The sequence below is a fragment of the Pezoporus occidentalis genome, unplaced genomic scaffold (assembly GCF_034315485.1).
Source record: "Pezoporus occidentalis ecotype Australia unplaced genomic scaffold, CSIRO_AGI_Poc_V1 ctg51, whole genome shotgun sequence".
In the NCBI taxonomy this organism is placed as follows: Eukaryota; Metazoa; Chordata; class Aves; order Psittaciformes; family Psittacidae; genus Pezoporus; species Pezoporus occidentalis.
The window spans coordinates 2,287,400-2,308,637 of record NW_026915847.1 but is presented as its reverse complement, the minus strand read 5'-3'; the positions used below and the strand labels follow the sequence as shown (position 1 = coordinate 2,308,637).

General features: G+C 40.0%; 1 long non-coding RNA gene across 1 annotated transcript; it reads left to right on the top strand.

The window, feature by feature from the left end:
• The first annotated feature begins 1,159 nt into the window (after positions 1-1,159).
• Positions 1,160-18,691, top strand: LOC134173332 (uncharacterized). The gene is made up of 3 exons (XR_009968210.1): positions 1,160-2,383; positions 15,637-15,748; positions 15,965-18,691. It is a non-coding gene; the product is annotated as an uncharacterized LOC134173332 (long non-coding RNA).
• Positions 18,692-21,238: the final 2,547 nt, after the last annotated feature.

The window sequence follows — 21,238 nt, the reverse complement described above, 5'->3', positions numbered from 1 at the left end:
CTCAAGTCTCCAAAATGAATTAGGAAGAAAGTTCTGTTACCATTACAGGGGAAAAAGCAAAAACTTTCTCCATAGCAAGAACAAGATGTTGATGTGTAGATAACATGTTACGGAAGCAATGCAGATGTGATTTGGGCTCAATTCTGGGGTGCAAAGTAGCACAGCCTTTTGGATATCTGTCAAAACCCATCTGTTCTTGTTCAGAAGGTGTGAAGAAAGTGTTTCAATTTTTGCTACCTCTGTTTATACTTCTTGTTGTGAGGTACTGCAAAGAGTCCACATGCCGAATATGTTCTTAATTGTAGGAGTAGAAGAAAAAAGTGGCATCTATGTCAAATATCTTCAAAAACTAATTTGCCAAAAAGCAAAGATGTCATGATGCAGGAAACTCACTGGTTTATTCTCTTATCTCCCTAAGGTGTTCTGGAGGTATTGTCTTGATAGAAAACCTTAAGATACTGTGGATGACCAAATGCAGTATGAACAGTACTTGGCTCCACAATTTCTCTTTAAAGCCCATACTAACTCTGCACCATCATTTTCTACTAAATCATGCTTTTCCCCAAATTATTATCATGCATTCTACTTCTCACACTTCCCTCTGATTGTCAGTCCCACAGTTCTTTCCTTGGGATTCTTCTGGCTAGAGTCTGAAACATCAAGTTTTTACGTTGCAGCAGAATAATGTTTGGCATATAGCCTCTCTCAACCTCCCAGATAAAATTCATATAAAAAAGAGTGTAAAAGACTTGTCTAGGTCTGTAGTTTCTATCAGCACAAAAGGAATGCCGAAGTGCAGAAAGCTTTTCTGAGCAGCAGATAGAGCAGCACATCTGTGATTCGCCTTCTGCGGTGTTTCCTTTGGAAATACTTTCCAGCTGCTGGCTGGCAGTGACCTCACTGAACTAACAATTTCACATTCTCACACCAAAATGGTTTCCTCTGGGTTTATTCTTGGAAATCTGGGAGATGTTCTGAGCCTACTGAGACTCAGGAGTATCAGAAGCCCCCCAGTGCCAGAGCATGGCCATCCACAGGGCACTAACCACATGCTGTTTTTCTTGAAACAAGGCTCCTGAGATCAGCTATTAGGACACTGTATGCCTATTGTATTCTCCTTGGGTTATTCATCTTCCCTCTTCTAAAATATAAGAAGAACTTCAAGTTACCCAGAGTAGGGAGAATAATGCATAAAGCAACAACTCTTGTTTCTATTTAAAATAGGCCTGAATAACTGTTGTGGATAAACAGCACAGAAAAGCTGTTCCACATGGTGGGCTTTTTTATTACAGTTTGTAAGCAATGCTTTGTACACCACAGATCATATCTGGGTGGAAAAAATTTTATTAGCTTTATGCATGTACAAGACAATTGTTTACATTTGAGTTAGTCAGCTTGCTTTTCCCAAGAGAAATACATGTTCTTCACCTTATTTCCTTCAGATGCCTGAATGAGGTTAATTGTGCCCTAGAAGTGCCACTTTTATTTTCATTGATTATTAAAGGAGCCTTGACAATCAAGTCAGATAGAGATGTTTAAATCTGATCAGATGAATTCCAATTTCTAGTCCAGAGTAAGCACATCCCACAAGGAAATGAGAATGACATTTAGTCCACTATAAAATTCATACTTTCCTACTAAAAAAACCCTAACAATATTCTTTGAATACAAGGAACTCTTATTTGCAGCTGTGTAGGTTGTTCAAGCTACACTTCCACATTAGTAATGCAGTTTAGTCCTTTAAACCAAGTTTCTTTTTTTTTTTTCAGAACCTTATATAGATGTTAAAAAATCAACAACAAAAAAGAAAAAAAAAGGAAGGAAAAGAAAAAAGGAGTGCAAGATAAAAAAAAATTGTTGATGGAACCCAGTCTGGGTAATAGCTTCCAGGTGTGGTCACAACCATAAATGGTGAGGTCAAGATTAGCAACCATTTTCTTCTGAGAAGCAGTATGTGATCTTGTGTGCTCATAGTTCATTGCAAAGTGAAAATAAAACAGGTAAGCCTAAAGACAGAGATTCCTGACATCATTAAAAAGCATTATCTTGGAATTTATTTTAACATGATTCTCTGTATGTGATCATGTTGGAAACATGCCTGTTATAAATTGCTGCCTTTTAGCTGAGATTTGTAGGTCCCAGGGAAAGTATGGTAATTTCCATGGAATGTGTTAGTGTAAATCTTTGCAGTGGTGTGCTTTATCCTCAGGTTCCTCAGAGTGGGATACTTTCTGATAGGGGGGCACAAAGTTGCACTGCTTTGAATTTACATAGAAACTGTGTCTTAGTTGTTTGGGTTTTTTTTTTTTTTTAATGAACCAAAAAGTTACAGGCATTTTATCAACAGATAGGCTGTGAAGCAGAAAAGAGGACTTTTGACAAAGTGAGTGCAAATCCATATCTTAGCATCTTTCCAGCCTAGTAAAGAGATCCTGCAGGTACTTTAGCTGATGTCAAATCTGTTTTAGCAATGAAGCTCCTGTTTACAACTAATCCTTCTAGGAATGTGGGTCTGTCTTGTTGACTTTTAGTTTATATTAGGATGAGAGAGCATAACACTTGTTAACCTTAATGCTCTTTTTCCTGATCGGTGGCAGTGAAACTACTAAAGAATCTTGCAGGCTTACATCAGCAGAAATCAGGCTGCAAGATCAATACTTTTTACTTCAGAAAATCAAAACATCTATTTATATTGTTTATCTTGCAATGAATAGCTGAAGCAGGTATCTAGAAACTTTGATGTGTCTTAAAACTTAATCTATTTCACTTTTTTTTTAAAGGATTTTTTTAAGTATGCTTATCAATATATACAGAAATAATTTGCTGCATATGTGACTGTAATTTAAATCAGCACTTATTATCTGCATATATGTTATTACTTTAATGTTTTTATGTTAATACAACACACTCTTGTTCTTCATTACCAAGCAGTAATGGGCCTTTAATGAAAAAGGAAAAGGTCTGGGACATAACCCTGCAAGAAGCCCCTGGCCTGTGGGCAGAGCTCTGTAAATTGTTACAGCTCCATTGCCTTCAATGGCTAGAGGTTAATGCCTCCCACAGCTAAAGGCGATCTGCATGCTGTGAGATACACCATGAGCTTTTTTCCAGTGGCTTATCCTCTGCAATGAATGTAATAGCAGCCTGAAGGACCACATCCAGCTGGCCTAAATTTGTTTGTGCCTGCTCAGTCATTGCCTGTCTGAGCTTGGATGATGCATCAGCCCCTTATGATGAAGGTATGTTAGTGGTTTGTACCAGAAAGCAGGGAATTGTAGCTGCCTGCTGCTGGATTCACTGGAAGCAGCCAGTGGTGTGAATCCAGGGCATGACTTGGAATCATGCTTCAGGAGTTCTTGTGAGGTGCTTTTGCTAGTCTATGTTTTCCTTGGTAGGTATTACTGTAGTGGTATTGACTGGTGTAATCACTATCTATAACTGGAAAGGTACAATTTCTAAAAGGAATGTGACTCGGTGAAAAATCATGCAGAATATGAAAAGGGCATGCAGCGATTTGTTAAGGTGTAAATATTGCCTGCTGCTCTCTGCTGAGCAGTGGCATGTAATAGCACTGGTAGGATCCCTTGAGGTTTCAGAAAAAATGGATTATTACTGGATAATGCCTTATATTGCTGAGCTGATCCAAGTTCAAAGGCATGCGCTTCTACTTTGTGGCTCTTGAAAAGCTAATGATATCTCTCTGAAAGAATTATGTGAACAGAGAGATGTATTAATGCAAGCTGGAAATATAAGGAACAAGGCCTTCTCAAGGGCAGATATGTTGCTAATTCATTTGTTACCGGGCTGCACTTACATGTGATATCTCATCTCTGGTTTCATAGTGAGAGTGAGCACAAATGTTATGTGTTACCAACCCAGACAGTTGTAGGCACTCGGAACATCTGGAACCTTTATTTTTCCTTTGTCTTGGAAGTATTAAAGGTAATGTAAATGTGACCTGCAAACCTGTGTCTAATGGTTTTAAAATTGTCTCTCAGACCGATTTGCCCTTTCTATTGTTTGTCTTTGAATTGTGTGTCTGTGCAGAAAAGCCTCCAGATCCCGTGTCCTGTGAAGAGGGTTGGCTTCTGCTTTTTATGGGTAGTCTCAGAGAAGAAGGCAAGAGGGAGCTGGAAAAAAGACTTGAGCTAATGCAGGTATGGGCTCAGCTGTACAGAGAGTGTAAAGGGATGTACAGTAATGCTACTGAGAATCGACTGCTTTGTTTATAGAAAGATATTTTCTTCTATTTTTTTTTTTTAAGGGCAACCTCTGATCCCATTTACTTGCTTTTTATGTGTGTTTTCAGAAACATATTCTCAGAGTATAATTTAGTGTATTTACAATACACCATTCAAACTAGAGCAGCATAAATGCATGATGTGACTGCAAGTTACCACACTGTTTATCTTGATATGTCTGCAACTTTTAGAAAACCCAGGGACCAGTGAGCATCAGGCAGATCATTTGGCATTGTGAGCTCTTGTTTTGCATGACAGAGATTTTTCTGAGGATCAGGAGGAATTTCTAAGCAAAGTTTGTTGTTTGAGCACATACAGTTCTGGGTCTTCAGAGTGTCCTTTTAAGCTTCTCTTGCTCTCAACTCCAAATCCTGCTTGAAGTCCTTGGAGGCTACCGCCAAAGGGTGGTTGGGATTTTGAGCCAACCTGTTTCATCCTAATGCTAATCAGTCTTGCCTCTTCACAGTGAGTTAGGCATACATATCTTTGTGAAAATGAGTGTTGTTTGATAACTGTGACTTGCAAACAAAAATGAGTCTCTCTAAGGCACAGTTTTTAGTTTACAAATAAGTATCTGTGGTCAAATTTTGGTGTCTTTCTGCATAATATTGGGAGGGCTGGATTGTTCTGCAGCCATTCTCCTGGGTAGGATCATTGCTAGACACAGGTTCTTATACTGGAGAGGTTGTTGCTTTATACCCGTTAGAGGGAGAGGGCTGTCCCTTCCCTAGTGCAGTTTGCACTATTTTTTTTTTTTCTTTCCCGTTCTCCTAATAGCAACAAAAGTCCAATTCCATCAAAGCTGGTGTGAAAGGATCTGACTAGATTTCTGATAACGAATTCAGTGGTCCCAGGATTACATTCCTGGTTGGCACTTACTTTAAGGTGTTGTTGCATCATGTTTGACATTGTTGTAGATGTATCAGAGAAATTGCTAGGAAGTTTCTCAAGTTGGTTTTAGTAGTGCAGAAAGGCAGAAGAAAATGTAAATTTATTTAATGAGAAATCTGGCAGTGAGGGAGAACCTTCTGAGATTGCATCTTGTGCTGTATAGTCTTCTGGTAAAATGGGACTATAGTTGTTAGACATAGCATGATGAAAACACTGATAGGAAGCAACAGAGGGAAGGTGTCCTGATTTGACAGTAGAGAAACATTGTCAAATAGAAAGAAGCTAAACCAAACTTCCTATTAACACTTTTCTGCCAGTCTTGGTGAGGAAGGGTTTCTTTCTTTTTAAAAGCAAAATCACATGCATACAGGCTGAATAATGAAGATGATGAGCAGTCCTCAGCTGTACAAGGAAAAATTATCTTATGCTGTGTTGTATGCAAGTGGATTTGTGCTTTTTGATGACGCACTCTACCAACCTAACTATTAAAGTAGTAGCACTTAAGTCTGGGTGAAGTCCATACCCCTGCAGCCATCCTTATGGAAGCTGAGACTCCTTGCTTTGTCATAAGGATCAGTCACTGCACTTGCTTTTTTGTTGGCTTGATTTCTCAGTGGTATCTGCGTCTCTGCGTATAACTGGTTTGTAGAAACAGGTTCCTGTGCTTATCCCAAACTGACATGGTTTCAACCTATGCTCTCTTTTGCAGTGTATTTATGTTGAAAAAAATCTCTGCAGATCTAGTGAGAAATTCAGTGGAGTAGGGAGTGTGGGAACTTAAGTTATTCTTTTTGTATAAGCTTAGTAATGACTAGTAGTGCCGTGAAGGGATTGAATTACCTTCAAGTACCAGACAGCTTCAAATTTTGATAGTGGTGTAGATAGTGATAGTGGTATTTTTCTAGATTCTACAGTGTTCAATTTCAGATGCTTGCTTGCTATCTCAGGAACTTGATGTGTGTGGCAGAAGAGTCTCAAAGTTTCTGGAAGCCAATGCCACAGGTTAATGTGGGTTTTGGCACAAACCTCCAACAATTACTAGAATAAAGGGGAGAGAATTTGAGCAAAGAAGTGTACCTGCCTCATGAAGAGTACAGTGATCTGCATTGAGAAATATAAGAAACACTAAATTCTTCATGCTTCTGCATGAAATGTGCATAAAAAACGACAAAGTCTTGGCGGATATATGTATTAAATATACAAATGCAGACACATATGGCTTACAGTATCAAAGTTCCATTATTGCTTTCATAACCAATGGGGCATGTTTCTCTGCACTTCTTAAAGTTTTAAAAACTTTTAGTATTTTGGCCTTTGATCTTAAAGCCTTAAACTGCCTATGTTGGAGGATATTTTCTTTTCCTGTAAAACCAAAAGGGACTAATTTACCAAAGATAACACTGAAGGCTTACATTTACATAGTGTGCCCTTTCTTCCACAAGATGCTGGTCCCTGGGATTGGATTATGACTATCTGCTGGCTGTAATGGGAACTTCTGGCACATAGCAGCTGGTCAGCCATGCTCACTGGCAGACGTTTCTAGTCAGAACTTAAGTCTGTATCTTCTAGTTCAGAATGAAAAAGGTTCTTACTATACCCAAACCTGGAAAAAAAACCCAACTGTATTGAGATCATAAAAGGAATATAGGGATAGGTAGCATGCAACTACTTAGCTGGTATTGGGCTGAGTTTTGGCTCTGTAAGTACCAGTAGCCTATTGACATCATAAGCTTTTATTGTGAGCTATGTCTGTGTATATGTCTGTGTACATGCTTCCCATATAAGCCAAGTCTCTTGTGCTGTGGTCTCCCGTCCCGTCCCCCCCTCCAGTCCTTTCATACATAAACTGCCTTGGGCTTTGACACTAACAGCAGCACAAGTTAATCAAATTCCAAGAAGTTTTGCCTTCTGTGTGCTGTTTCACTTCAGAGCAAGATTTGGGATGTGGAGACTCATATGGCATGTACGCTATTTCAGGAAAAGAATGGGGAAAAACAGGACAGACTGATAAGTGACCCAGCTAACCTCTCTCCCTGTACACACACTAGCTTTTTTCTTCAATAAAGTCTCTTTCAAAGCAATCTCACTTTTTCATCAAAGAGATTTCCAGCGCACTCCCAATGGGTTTACATAAATCTCACTTTTCTTTTGCACCCCCCCCCCCCAAGTCCTTGTGTTTCCGTTTCTTTAAATCTTTTATCCTCAGGTTGGTACCGATGGCAGTAAGGATTACCTATCAGCACCTCCAAATATTCCACAAAGTCCCTGCTTGTTCTCACCCTGCAGTGCTTACAGATGTGATGAAAGAAATTTGAAAGGCACAGGTAGGCAATCCTGAACCAGGCTCACTGCATTCCCCTTTTTACAGCTTATTGCTTTCTGGATGTTTCTTTTGACCGGTCATCAATCATTGTGGTGGTAACTCTGAAGTGATTCCTGAAATATCTGTTCCTCTGATAAAAGTTAACAATAGCATATATAGTATAAGCAAAGAAAGGCACTTTGGGCTTCAAGTTAAACAAGTGCTTTGTTCTGACACTGGTTTTCTTTTCTTTTTTTTTACTTTTAAAGTAAAAGATTTTTCCCAGCAGGACCCCACTAGTTAGCCTGAGAGAGACCTCTGTGTGCATAAGTGACAATCAGAAGCAGTAGAGCAAGACTATTGAAGGCAAATGGAGACGCATACAGTCTCTGACAGGAGAGTTCCAGGGAATGAGAGAGGAGAGAAAAAGCAGAACACCAGCTTAGAGTTTCCTTTCAGTCCCTAAATCTTAACCTTTCTGAGAAGTTTTCTTAAAGAACACTCAACTTTGAAAGCCTGGCGAGCTCAACAGCAAAGGCAGATCATTGCCTAGCTGATGAAACAAGCCCTAAGTCCCCCTGTGTAATCTTTATAAATTCAAGTGTAAGGAGCTCCAATGCAGCCCAGGCAGCCTGGCTGTGCTTTACAGGAGCCTCTGCGATACTGCCTGCCCTTGCACCAAGGGATGGTGGGAAGGCTGGTAAGTAATTTGAGGACGCTGCAGTAATTTGTAAATGCAGGATGCTGCAGTAATTTGAGTCACTGTATATTTCTGTCAGGAGGTGCTACAGGCCTGGGTCTTTGCTTAAACACTTCTGCCACTGTTTGTGTTGCATTCAGTTTTTATGGGATGGGAGTTAGAAGTGAGTAAAAATAACTCTTGTCTTTACCCTGTTTCTGCACTTGTAGAGCTTTTCCAAGAGCTTTGATTTTCTCCTCTCCTTTGCTTGGGTTATTTCCATTTTAAGGCCTTGTACCCTTAGAAGTGAATCACCCTTGTAACTGAGTGGCAAGCTTTGAATCTTCCTCTGTTCTTTGATTAATCTGGTCCATTGATCAGAATCGTTTTTGGGAAGCTCTCGAAACTTCTGAGTCAGGCTTTTGGAGATTAAGATGTTACCATGCTTTTGATTAACTCAAATAAAAGAGTTCTAGAAGGACTGATGGATTCTTTTGCTCCAGTAGTGAGACTGACAGTTCATTTTTGTCCATCAGCTCTATGCTTTACAGAGAACTTGTAAATGAAGAAATTTATTTGTCACTAGTGGATAGAACGGCAATGGAAATAGGTCCAATTTAGTCAGGCTTGAGTGGCTATTTTCAGCAAAGGGCAGTAAGTTCAACAGTTATCTCTAAACTGTGAAGTTTGGTCTAGAGAAGACTGAGGTCACATAGTGTGATAGCTTCCAAGTTGGCAGAGAGGAAGAAAATTATTTGCTCATCAAACCCAATGATAGGACAAAAATAGGCTTACATTGTGATGGGGCAAATTTGGATAAAATATTCAGAAAGCTTCTCTGAAGGATGTGATGGTAAACCACTGGAAAATATCGTTTGGCTGGCATGGGCTCTTCCCTGCTGGAGGCCTCTAGAAAGAGTTTTTGAGACACATCTGTGGAAAATAACACAGGTACAGCGGAGCCCTCCTTGGGACAGGGGCTGGGATTGGTTATTCTCTATGGTCCCTTCAAGCCCTATGACTGCATGACTAAGAGAAACCCCTGTAGTATGAAAACAGTAAGCCTGGCATGAACTTCCTTTGCTGAAGTGAGATAAGGGAGAAAAGATGCTGGGGCTTGATTTGTGCTCCTTCTAGAATGTCTCAAGGTGCTGACAGTATGTATTTCCTGCATTATGTAGGATTAAGAGGAGGGACGAATACAAGGGTGTCCTACTACAGAGTTCTTCATTTTAGTTACCTACAAAAAAGAAAAAAGGTAATCTGTGCTTAATGCATGTGCACTACACACTACATTTTAGTACCTTTAGCTAAATATAATTCTCTAGGCTATGTTATGAAAATGTCATTTAGGGAAAAATTTAGTGATGTGTATGTTTGGGTTTTTTGCAATATCTGAGATGCCAACAATTAGACAGGTGTGATTTCTTGCTCAAAAATGATAAGCTGGGGAAGACAACTGTAGGAATTTTTTGGAACTCTTGAATGGCAGTGCCTTATGCTGTGCTTATATTGGAACAGAAAAGAAATAAGTTTCCTTGCCACATCTTGCAGGTTATTTTTGGTGATAAGCCATGGGCGGTCAGTAAATGGCTTGCTGGTTAACTCTATCAAGAGTAGTACAGGAACTATGCTTGCTGCCCTGGGCAGGGAGTGCACCAGATGCCCTTTCTGGTCCTGTTTTCTGTGCTTATATGGTGGTACTAGATTGTGGTGCAGGTCCAGGCTTACCACTGTGTCCACCCAGTGGAGGTGTATTTATGAAGGAGGGTTGGATAGGCTTATGGGCAGGGCAAAGGCTTTAATGTCTTTCTCTGCTTCTCTGTGCCACCAATCTGAGACATGTAATTTTGCATCTCTGATGCAATTGCAGGTCTCCTCACCTGTACATCCATCAGCATCTGCTAAATGATAGGTTTTTGTTTAGGATTTGGGCAGAAGAGACTGATATGTATGCATTTGGCTCCATGAGGAGACCTCCAGAGAACCATTGCTCATTTTCAGGATGCCCATTGTCAGGACTGGGTATGATTTCTGAGGTTACTAGCACCTAACATGTATATATGGTCCTGGCATTTAAAAAACTCTGTATTAGTTTTATCCTTGTTCCTCCATTTCTGCTGTTTGCTTATTGCTGACTGGGCAACAGCTAGCAGCATGCTTCCTTCGGTAGTTAAAGACCTAGTTGTTTTAAGGATGACTATTTTTATAGTGTTCTTTTTCTTCCGTAATGCATCCAGGTAATACGAATATAAATATCAATTGACTGATTGCATCTTTAAGGCTGAGAGAACAGAATTACACTGGATTAATGTGACTCACTAAATTGTACCGTGGATCTCATACAGTATTTCATCAACAGGCAAAGCCATTTGTCCTGTGTCTTCCAACTCAAGATAAGGCTCAGGCTTTCTACTATATGCACTCCTTTCTCTTATAGTCTGAGCACCAAATTTACCACTGCTGTAAAATGTGGCTTACTTAGTGTCCTCAGCGGAGCAATGTCTACCAGAGGTTAATCCTGTGGCAAACATCCTCTGTACTATGTACTTAGCAGCACAGATCTTGTGGATTTCTGCTTTTTTTCTTGTCATATGCCTTAAATAAGAGAGGATTTTAAATCTGTGCAGGAAATGGAGTCCTTGCTGTGGGCACAACATTGGATCCTATAATTTGTAGGACAAATCTGTCCCAGGCTTGTACAGCTTGGGGGCTGCCTGCTACGAAGACAGCCCTTCCTTATGAGGTGTTGCAGCAGTTGTGTCAGCAGGGAGGGCTGAACCTGTATGTCTCCAGGATGTATGAAACCTTGTTTTATCATAAATGTTTAAGCACCAGTCTATCTGAATAAAAGTTGAGTTTTGTATTAGATTAGATTAGGTTTTACCAAGGTTATCAGGTTTTACCAAGTGGTTTGTGTAAGCTCAGCAGAGGGAGGTATTGAGATATACATGAATAACCACTAATTTATAGTCTTAGCTTTTTGTGGGTGTTCTATCTGTGAGATGATTACAGCCGAAGTATGTGTTGGTGGACTAAATAAAAAAATAATTAAAAGAAATAAAATTAAAACTGTCAGTGTACAGATTATCTTGCCACTCGATCTTTTGCATTGTCTCTGCAAAAATTTCTCTGTATTTTCTGTATTGTATTTCTTCCACAACATTTGCCTGAAGGGCTGTCCTGCAACAACAGGAGAAGCAGAGCAGTTACTTTCTATGCAGGAAATATTCTGCTTTTAAACAGAATTTTCAAGAACTGTCATAACTTTTGTAAATGAAGAAGCAGTTACTTCCTGAAATAAAGCATTGTTTTTATTAGCTGGCTCATAGTTTTAATACCTAGATGTGAGACAAGAAAGGAAAGGTGTCTGCAGTATGTTACTCATTACTTTGACATCTCACTATTAAACAAACTTAGGCATCTAGTCTACAATAGGTAATATCGCTCCCTCAATAGTAGATGACGACAAGAGAATCTGAAGGGATTGGTCTATCTAAAGACTGGTTTCTAAGGTAAAATGGCTTCTAAGATGCAATTTGCTTTTAGAGATTTTTTCTTTCCCATGACTATAGGCAGAGCTCAGGTACCTGATTAAAAGTAAATGCCTTCATTTAAATGGTTATTATCAGTTGGGTAAATCCAACATTATGAAGGTTCTCCCTTCTGGGAAAATAAGCAAAATAATTTAATTTAAACTTCATATCAGAATTGTGAGCTCTGAGCAAAATCAGAGTAAAGCATTTGTTTGAAATGATATTTGCTCTGGAATTATTTTGCAGTGCCTCCTTTTCCAGTGTAATATAAGTTTTCTGTGGTACAGTATGTGAGAGAGAGCCTGGCAGATCTGAGTCATAATGAGGACAGGAAATAACCCAGGTTGTTCTTTTTTTAAATAAAACATTCTAAGTTTTGGGTTTTATGTGTGCTAGTGGTGGCAAATGAAAAGATGCCACAGAAGAAAATTTTTGGTTTAAAAGCAAAAAAACCCCAACTTCTAGCTGTCTTTCATAAGTGGTTTAGAGCTAACTTTTTTTTTTTTTTTTTATCCTGTTTTACATGTAAGACTCTTGTGTCTCTGGAATGTGAGTGCTGTGGTGTGCATTTTAAGTTATAAATTCAGGCATGTGTGACTGAATTTGAATTTGAGGAGTATGCAAGGGAAGAGTGAGGTGAGGCAGCATCTATGTGGGTAAAAGATGACAAAGCTCTGTGTGTTGTAGGTCTGAACATTTTGTGTCTCTTGGTCTGTAGTTTCAGAAGAGCATGATGGCTCTAGAAGGCAATATACATCGCGTTGCCAGCTTCCATTAATGAAGAAACTTGTGAGCTCATATGGGTCAGTTGTGCTGATACAAGCCAGCAAGCAGGGCACTGAGTTGTTCGGGCAAGCTGCTGGAGGCAAAATGAGAGAATACCCATGGGATCAACTTACATGTAGGAACCTTTCCTCCCAAGTTAGGATTATGGAGAAAACAAGGCAGCTCTGTAATCTGCCCTAATTGCAGCAAATCAGGCTAGCAGTTCTTCTCCGCTTTCATCCTTTTGCAAGATACTTCTTCGGTTAGTAGAAACACCATGTCAGTGATACATGAAAGTGTCATCAGACTGCTCTGTGGCCATTGTGCAGCCTCATCAGAATGCATGTCTGCAATAAATGTGAACTGCAGATAATTAAAGGAATAAAAGAAAAAGAAATGCCAGCATCTGAGCGGTTTGTTCAGCCTTACTGGATGGAACTGGGGGACATTGGATCTCCTGCTCCACATAACTGTATAAACAGACTTCATCATATCCTTCCCAAGCAAGTCCTCTGAAGGAAATGTAGATGAGTAGAGCATTGAAGGCTGGCAAACAAACCTCTTTCCATCTATCTCTTTCTTTTATTTTCTTTTTTTTTTTTTTTTTTTTTTGTAATGAATAGGGGTGTTGTCAGCTGCCTGCATTGTGTTCATCACTGTCAGGGCTGGCAGCGTAACAGATAACTGTATGGATTCAAGGCCACCCAGGGAATGGCGCCTGACAGGACCTCATTCATCACTTCCATTTCAGAGGTCTCTATGGAAGAGCTGGCATCAAAGAAGTAATCAAGGCTCACAGGGCCATGTGGGGGTTTGGGAGGAGTGCTCTGCATTGCAAACAAACTGAGCTGTCAAATCTGTTTTGTAAATGAAGTGTTTTTGTGGAGACAGTGTGTTTATAACTGTCACCTTCAGCATACTCCCCATAATATACATCTACTGTGGCTACCTAGGTTTTTCCCCAACTTCCAGATAAAAAATTGCAATTGAAGTGAAAAGTTAAAAAGGTGCGTGTGGGGGGCATTTTAAAATATGGCTCATCCTTAATGGTTTGTTTAATCAGATAGCCTGTCTGTCTTCAGCTCTGGTCTGGGCATTCAAGCTCCATTCATCTCATGTAATTGGCCCCGTAAGCATGATGCCTTGCTTTTGCGGTCTACACACATGGTGCAATTTGCCACAGGCTGCGTGGACTTCATGACAGTAAATGAGTCTGCCCTCAAGATAAAAATATTCTGTTAATATGGGACCAAGAGCACAAAGGAAGAGGCATTTGTCAGCCGTGAGAGGCTCATATTCATAGCCCTTGTATATGAAATCGTTCTGAGCGCTTTAGGTTCTTAGAATAAGAATAGGTGAGCAGTCTGCTCAGATGGGTGCCTTCTCGCCTGTCAGTCTCTTGTGACAGGGAAGTTGTCTAGCTATCTATACATAAATTCAGTAAAGAAGGAGTTCATAAGAGGAAGTCAGTCTGCACTAAATTTTTAAGGTAACATTTGCCTTGGTAGTTCTTTCATGATTATTTTCTTCAGTACTCCTCTTAAAGCCTCGTGTGCAATGCCTAGCTGGGTATGCTTTGTTTTCTGGCAGCTGAGGTTGTGAAGGGGCACTGTCATTCTGTAACCTGTGTGTGTCCTACCACTACATCCGTGTGGCTGTTCACTGGAGATGACCCAGTGATGATAACCACTTTGTTCAAGAGAACAAATGTACTTAGGCATGACAATCTGAACATGCCCCTGTTTATGTGATTTCTGCACACAAGTTCTACGCTTGTCCTTGATCCCCGAGAACATCAGATTCCTACTGAGAAATGTGCACAGTTTGACATGAACTTATGTGCCTTAGACTGGCAAGGTAAAAACTTACTATTAGATTACCAGTTTTCTTATGTACTTTAAAACACAGTGATTTATGCTTCTTAGAAATTACATGCGTGTGCTAAGAATAGCTTTACATAATACATGGAATGTTTTCTTCTAAGTTGCCAAGTTTTCTCCTGAGTTGTAAGCTCTCTTGAGGCAGCAAAATCTTAGTAAATCCTGGAAATAACACTGATTAAATGCAGCTTTGGGTGAGAGAATAAAACAGTGAGAAACAGTTCAAGGCCTTTCCCTATTTTGGTAGGATGGGTTACAATCAGTGTTAGCTGCCCAAACAGTTTTTAAAGGCTGTCCCGTGGCAAAATATTTGCCACAGCTTGAGAAGAGTTCCCTAAGATGACCATGATCTTTATTTATACAAGACCATGCCACAGAAACCACCACCAGAGGACAATCCCCTCCAGAGTGAACCACAAGCTGCTTAACAGCAGCACTATTGCGTGTATAAAATAATAAAGCTATTTGGAGAGGAGATAATGGCTGCCATTGAGCGGGTCATTGATCAACAGGCTGTTGTAGGTTTTGCTGAAGGTGATGTTACTCCTGAACCCCTTTGCTTCCAGGAAAGTAGAGGAAGCAAAGGAAGGAATACACATTCCTATGTGCAGTGAGCACTGGAGGGAGCTGCAAGGTCTCCATTGGAAATGGACCAGGGAGCATGGGGTTCATCAGATGCTGAGGATACAGGTTGATGGCTACGTTAAAGAAAGGGGATAAAAACAAAGAGACGGGTGGATGGTCCTGTCCCCTGCTGCTTTTCACTTTTATGCACCTGTGCAGCCCAGAGGTGAGTTGGCATGGCTGAGAGCTGGTAGTCTAGGGGGAAGGTTTCACTTTCAGATGGGAAATTGATTGGGCCACCTCAAAGACCAGGGGAATAAGGGTATGCTTTCTAGTAGCAGTGAGGTTTGAAAACCTCACCATAATGTATGCTAGATGAGGGGTTTCTCTGGGACTTATTACAAACTCAGAGCAGGAGTGGTGAGAAGGAACTGGTTGCTCTTTAGTTGTGCCTTCATGCCCCAGGCTCATCCACCTTGGAGCTCTGTCATTGATATCTACTGTGTAGGATTGTGTTTACACTCTTTGTAAACAAACGAGGTTGTAGCAAAGGGTACTTGTGTGCATACAGTTCCACCTAGCAGGCTAAGAAACAAGCTGAGAAGTCTTGAAACATGAGCTAGGTTCTCAGGCTAAAGGGTTTACAATGATCTAGCCCAGTAAAGAGGCACAAAACCCATTGCAGCTGTGGAGTCTGAGCAGGGTAAATTAATTTGAGAAATGTTATGTGGTTGTACTGTCACAGCTACCTGCAAATTCTCCTGCACATTTCTTTTAGGAGTGGCATCTCTGGGGACAAGTCACTACCTCAGTGGTAGAAGGATGCTTTTATTCAGGGAAGGGCATGTTGATGATGAGACTTCCTCCAGAACCTCACCTGTTTTTTAGAGGTATAATCATTCACCTTCATTTAACTTTGCTAACTGATCATACATAAACTTCAGTAGTCAGCTGGTGAGAACGTAAGAAGGTTTAACAACATGTAGGATGGGAATGTTGATTAATAGAGGAACCATTTGTAAAATTCAGACACGTTTGGGCTTGGCTCTAAAACTAGAGAGTATTCAGACCTGCTGTTGTAATTTAGGACCATCTTTTGTTTACAGATGTGTTTATTACTGGCATGATAACTTCTTCAGGAATTTTCTATGCTATGGCATAGTGGAAGTCTGTCAATAAGAATCACTGTGTAAAAGTCATGATTTTGGAAAAATTAATGTCCGAAATTTGGGGACAAACGGGTCTGAGAGGAAGAAAAAAAAAAACCCCATGTGTATATTGAGAAAGAATGTTTGAGAGCAGTGTTGGGTCTCTCAGTGAAGGACTCAGACTACTAACTAGTAGCTTCTGAGATCATTTTGTTAAATGAACAGTTCTGTCTGGACCAGCTGCTATACAGTGATGGAGCTTTAGACAAGGGCATTGAAACTGTTAAGACAAATGATATAGTCATAATAGAGTGTTATAATGGATACCCCATCCAATTAGCTGACCAGAAGCAGCAGAAAAAAAAAATCTAATTTGCAGTTATGATGCTATAAAAATCTTGTAATCTGTGGGTGCAACATCCTAACTGCAATATTCACCCTTGTTTCCTTTTGCCACATGAACATGTATTTTTGGTATGAGTAATTGGATTCATTGCTACGGACCTAGTAAGAAATACATGTATTTCATTTTATTCAACATGCTTGGCCGTGGTGATGTTCACAGGATGTGTGAAGCCGTGCAAATCCGGTCACAATGTATATAGTAGAATCAGATGTCAGAATTTAGCTGTTTTTAAAAAAATAAAGTTCTCACAGGGACATATCTGGATGTGCATGTGAATCTTGTCTTATGGTTTGAAGATGAGTCTGGCTTTGGCTGTATCCCATTGCCTGGGAGCAAGGTCTGAGATTGGAAGGGTGTTTCTTGGAAAACAGCTATGTAGAATAAATAGGTAGAAGCATCATGCTCAGTGTATAGCAAGAGATAATTTTTGAAGGGCATGGAAGCCCCACAGTTGATAAGTGCCTTAGCATTAGAGAGTTCAAAACCATTTTGATATTATGGGTCAGATAGTATACTTGTCCCTCAAGTTATGTACAGAGAAAAGAAAAATTTCCATTGCTTTCCCAGCAATTGGAAACTTTAGAAAGAGCTTGTACTCCCTCATTTCCTCAAACATGCTCTCTAATACTGAGATCAGCTACGCTTAGATAGAATTTGAACCAAGAGGCTGGGAATTGTGAATTGGGGATGAACTGCTCTGAGGTTACAAAGAAGAGGAGGGAAACCGGAATATTTGCTGCTCTTTATTGCAATACAGCCTACAGCCAGAAACAGGCACAAAACAGAAGCAGCAAGGTGTCAGTTGTCAACGACTTGTTACTGATCTGGATTTGATGTTTATGGTATGTGGACTGGCTGTGGGAAAAGGAGTCTGTTTTTCCTACTGCAGAAGGTGGAGCTGTTGACGGTGAAGGTCATGCAACTTTATAGTCTCCTAATGAGGTAATAAGGAAGCAAGAAAAAAAACCCCTATCTTATTACAAAAAGTGCAAGCTAATTGGCATACCCTGGTTTTAATTAGTAGGTAAGATTTGCTATGCTGGTGAAAGGGAAGTGAGAAGCCTGGGTAAAAGTTTACTGGGGTTCACCTATGAAAAAATAATTATGCTACAGCAGCACTTAAAACATAAATAACTAGAAGCAATTTGCTTTGATAACAGTGTACTAAATACCTACAAAATAGGAGATGCTGTGCTGTTGCAGCAAACTGAAGAGAGGACTGCCTGGAAGGGTATGGATAGGTTCCGCACTCTGCAGGGCTCAGAGGGAAGTTTAGAACAGAAAAGAAGAATAAACAGAGGCCTCAGCCATGCTGGCCTAGGCATTTTTTCATTTGTGTACTCCAGGGCTAACTATAAAGGGTTTCATATGCTGTCAGCAAGACCTTGTATCATTACGCATTGTATTGTTGTATTGACAATCCTTTCTGGATAATGTAAAAGTTGAGGTATGCAGTTTATAAGTGCTAGGAGAGAGACCTCTATTTCTCTGCTAAATAAAACTGTTTTTCCATTAAAATTTGTGGTTGCAACGATGTATTATAAAAACATAAATATGGGAACACATTGAACTGGGCTATCAATACATTTCACGGCAAAGGTGACATCATATCCCACATATGTTTTGTGGTTTATTATGATAGTCCCAGAACCCTGGGAAGAATTTATAGCCTTCACAACTCACCAATTATATTTATAATCACTTGAAAGACTCGTTTGTATTTGGTAAGAATACTTTTTTTTTTAATATTTCTTTTAGATTTATTGTTTTTATTTATCTACACTACACTTTTTGAGTTTAAAGCTGACATTCAGCAATTACTTTACAACAGTTTTTCTATCATGCACCCAAATAGGATTCACCTTCCATAGCATTGAGCTATTTGTTAGTATCCCGTACAGATTTGAGTTCTCTGGCTGCAGTGTGTGGAGGGGGAGTGTTGGTCGGCTTGTTTGATGCAATCAGCAGTGTGTGAAAGAAATATTGCATGCTCAAGGTCACACTTGCGTCTCTACAGCACGTAGCATGAGCAGTATCATTTGAAATCTTACGCGACAGTTGAAGTTGCCAGAGCTAAAAGAAGAGGCTTCAGAATAGCATTGATTCAATTTTATTCCTCAGTTGTAAAAGATGTCTGTGCTTATGAAACCCTTCAGGCTTCCTTTTCCATGGCTGGCTTTGTGTTGGTCCCCCAGCAGGCATGCTGGGAAGGTGATAAGGCACTTGCGTTGGAAGTGCTCACTGAGGCATCTTCAAATGTAACTTCAAATAATTACCGAAGTGCTCCTTTTTCTATGCAGCCATTTAGAGATGGAGCCCAGGGCCAAATGGGTCTGTAGGACATTATCCCTCTACTTCAGTGGGTTCTGCATGAAACCCTCACCTGTGCAGGTCCGCTTTTCTCTATTCAAATGTTTTTCTTCACTCAGAGTACATCCAACGAATTTACCCTTTGTCTTTCTGGTGGGTCACTGTCAAATTTGGCCAATACAGAGCCAAATATGATAATTTGTTACTGTGGTACTTAATACAGGAGGAAGTGTAGTAAATGAAGGGAAATGTGTTTGTTCTTGGATTCTTCTCAGTTGATGCTAGAGTAGCCACTGCTCTGCTTTACATTCAGTGTGACTCCTGGGAAAGAAATTGAGCCCTTCAAAGAGACTTCCCCCGTGAAGTCAGCAATAAGGAGCTCCTGCATTTGAAGAATAGGCAACAGAAAAGGGGCATAAATCTAACATAAAAATGGGATGTGGGCTCAACTCTTTAGTTTGAAATCCAGTTTAGCAAGCAGTTCTTCACCAGAGAAGAGATTCCTGGTGATGTATGGGTGGAATCTCCATTTAAAAAAAATCTAGGAGATAATTTTTCTTAATATGTATTTTGCCATGTCATGTTTTCTGGTTGCCCTAGTGTGCACTGTCTCTGAGAGGACATGCTTTTCAGTTCCTCAGGTATCCAGGGAGAGGGGTTATGGAATTATAGAATTATTTAGATTGGAAAAGGCCTGTAAAACTGAGTCTAGCCATTAACTCAGTACTGCCAAGTCCCCCCCTAAGTGATGCTCTTAAGTACCACATCTACGTGTCTTTTAAGTACCTCCAAGGATGGCTGCTCAAACCCTTCCCTGGGCAGCCTGATGATCCTTTTGGTGAAGAAATGTTTTCTAATATCCAATCTAAAGCTCCCTTCGTGCAATGTGAGGCTGATTCCTCTCATCACTTGTTACTTGGGAGAAGAGACTGACACCAACCTTTCTTTTTATTCTTATGCAGACTTTGTTCTTTCTCATGCTTTGAGCTTCATGACTGAGTTGGTTGTACTTTTGATTAAAAAATATATTTGTGTGGGTAGAAAAGGTCTTGGCATTGATGAGATGTGTGAGAAAAAAAGTATCAGATGTTTCTTTTTCCTACTTTTTCAAACTGATCTGTTCCTTTGAGCTGGTGGGTAAGAAGGAAGGCTGCGCATCGGAAGCCTGCTCTTCCGAAGTAGTAATTAAAAATGATTTTGCTGCACTGTATTTGGCTAGTTATTTCACCTTTCTTAATTCTGAGAGCAAACCGTCTGCTGGCATTAGTGATCCTCAACATAAGAAGGATTTGGATCAAAATCCCACTTCTTAATCTTGTGCAGTCTGAAGTGTTTAATGGTTGATAAGGTTTGTTTTCTGAAGTTTGATATTTGTGCCTCTGGGAGTTCAAGCAGTGGTGTAGTCCCTTCAAAATCAAGAATTCAGAGAATTAGGTCAAAATGCAGTCGGCAAATTTTGCACAACTCTTTTCTTCACCTTGCACTGTCCTATTTAAATCTCTCTAAAGTGGCCAGGAAAAGTCTTGTCTTCACTGTTAAAGTAAGGATTGTGTTTTTTGAATTGCAATATTAAATGTGTGTGAAGAGTCCCAAACCGAAAACACAGGGAAGAAATAGCTTGTTTTATCACACACTAAAATAAAATTGACTTGTGGCTGGAAGAATGATGCTGATCTCTTATGCTTTCAACTTCCTTCTGAGGTAAAACCAATTTACTTTTGTTCTGGTTTTCTGTATGTGTAGTTATCCAGAAATGTCACTTTCATAATAGTGAAGAGAAAGTCTTCCATATGGTTATGACCTCAGTTCCCAAAAGACAAAGTTTGTCAGTGAAAGTTTTTGTAATAAAGATAACTAATGAAATATAAACCTTTCTAACATTAGGAACCTGAACTATTACTGACAAAAGGTGCTGGGAAAGGGTTTCCAGGAGGTAATGTAACAGGTAGATTAATATTCCACTGAAGGGATTCAACTTTTTTTGTCAGTCCTCTATGGGAAGTGTAATTAGTGAAGCCTAACCCAACAAATTGACTTTAGTGAGTGCATAGTTCTCTGTTAAACCACTGTTAAAATAGCATTACAGGGGCATCTTTGCAGAGAACTTTTTTAAACTTGGGCCTGACTTTCCTTTGCCCCTTTCATTCTGCATAATAATCAGAAGAAATGTCGTACAAAGATTGCTGGTGTCACGCTGATTGCTGTTCTGCATGTGTCCCAGGAGAGCAGAGAATGGGTTCCTTTATATCTTCTTGCCTATTAAAGTCTCATTCACTAATTAGCCTAAGAATTCCCCTCACCTTTTTGCACTTACACTGTCGATGACTCTTTTGCAGCTCTCCAACCTGAGCCTAGGCATTTCTGCAGGATGTTTTTCCTCATAGCTCAGGCTAACCGCTGTTCTGGGCTGACAGGGCTATTTAGTATGTGAGCACTTGGGGTTGCCTAAAAGGCATTGCATTTAGGATCAGAAAATGCCTCGGAGGTGTATAATTAAACTTTAAGACAGATGGAGT